This window comes from Galeopterus variegatus, unplaced genomic scaffold, assembly GCF_000696425.1.
Source record: "Galeopterus variegatus unplaced genomic scaffold, G_variegatus-3.0.2 Scaffold4505, whole genome shotgun sequence".
In the NCBI taxonomy this organism is placed as follows: Eukaryota; Metazoa; Chordata; class Mammalia; order Dermoptera; family Cynocephalidae; genus Galeopterus; species Galeopterus variegatus.
Window position 1 is genome coordinate 177,227 of NW_007730616.1, and position 1,260 is coordinate 178,486.

General features: G+C 55.2%; 1 long non-coding RNA gene across 1 annotated transcript in view; it reads left to right on the forward strand.

Moving 5' to 3' along the window:
• The window catches only part of LOC103603220, a 2,067-nt gene extending 1,236 nt beyond the window's left edge, over positions 1–831 (forward strand). The window contains exons 2-3 of the long non-coding RNA XR_551593.1: positions 110–307; positions 703–831. This is a non-coding gene — a long non-coding RNA (uncharacterized LOC103603220). The remainder of the gene's footprint in view (positions 1–109; positions 308–702) is intronic.
• Positions 832–1,260: the final 429 nt, after the last annotated feature.

The window sequence follows — 1,260 nt, forward strand, 5'->3', positions numbered from 1 at the left end:
TCCCTCCCGGCCCCGTCCCAGCCCGCGCCGCCCGCGTGTGGGAAGGATGCGCGCATCGGAGGGTCCAAGTTCTTCACGCGCCTGGGGGGGCCTCCCTTTTCTTTCTTAGGCAACCGAATCGTATCAATCCTGCGGATCAGTGTCTCCGAGGCAGTGGCAGGAGAGGCACACGCTATTTTCCCGCTTGATTCCAAGAACCTCTACGATTTTTATTTTTAAAGAGGGAGACGATGGACTGAGAAGATCCACACCATGGAGTCTCGGGTCTTACTGAGAACATTCTGTTGGCTCTTCGGTTTCGGAGCAGGTGAGTGGCCGCAGAGCTGGGGCGGGGGACCCGAAGTAGGTCTGGAGTGGGAAGCTCGAGGGGGGGGCGGGCTTGGATTTAGATTTTTTTCTGTGTTTGCCTTGGACATGGGGAGGGGGTCACGCCCCTAGGCCAGGGTGTGAGGGCTGAAGGGAACTTTGAACGGAGACAGGTTTAAAGTAGGTCACGGGAAGGGGATTGGGGGCTCCGCTGTTTGAAGCTTGGCCGCTGATCTCAGGTAAGGCTTCGGCGGCGGCGGCGGCGGCGGAGGGAGTTGCCTCTCCTCAGTTCCCAGTACTGTCGCGAAGACACGGCTCTTTGCTGTCCTGGAAGAAGAGGCTTGTGTTTTGATGGAGCTTTTTCTTTCTTTCCTCCCCCATCCCAACTCTCACCAGTTTGGGGGCTTGGTGTGGACCCCTCCCTACAGATCGACGTCTTAACAGAGTTGGAACTCGGGGAGTCCACGGCCGGAGTGCGCCAGGTCCCGGGGCTGCATAATGGGACGAAAGCCTTTCTCTTTCAAGGTAGGATCCAGCGTGCTGAGTGCCCAGTGCGGTTTCGGTCCAGATGATCCCTAGAGAAGTTGGCCTCGCCGCTCCCCGTAACTTGGTATTGCCTCATGGATGACAGTATCTGAGCTGAGGTGTGGAGGGCTCAGTGCGAGACACACACCCCCCTTCTCTTTTTAAGTGACTTGGTTTTTCTCCCCTCGGGCGTCCTCCTCCTCCTTACTTTGTGCTCTTGCCAGTTCTAATGGATAGTCCCTTAATTACCGAACAGAAACTCCGATGGCAGATGGTTTGATTTTAGAGTCTGGGGAACAATTAATTGTAACACAAACGCCTCATTTGGGTGAAATTGATTTAGGTAGGAAATAGGATAGCACACACTGGTTAACACACTGATCTCTGAAAGTTTCAGGGACAGTGGTGCCCTGCGGGGAGGAATTTCTT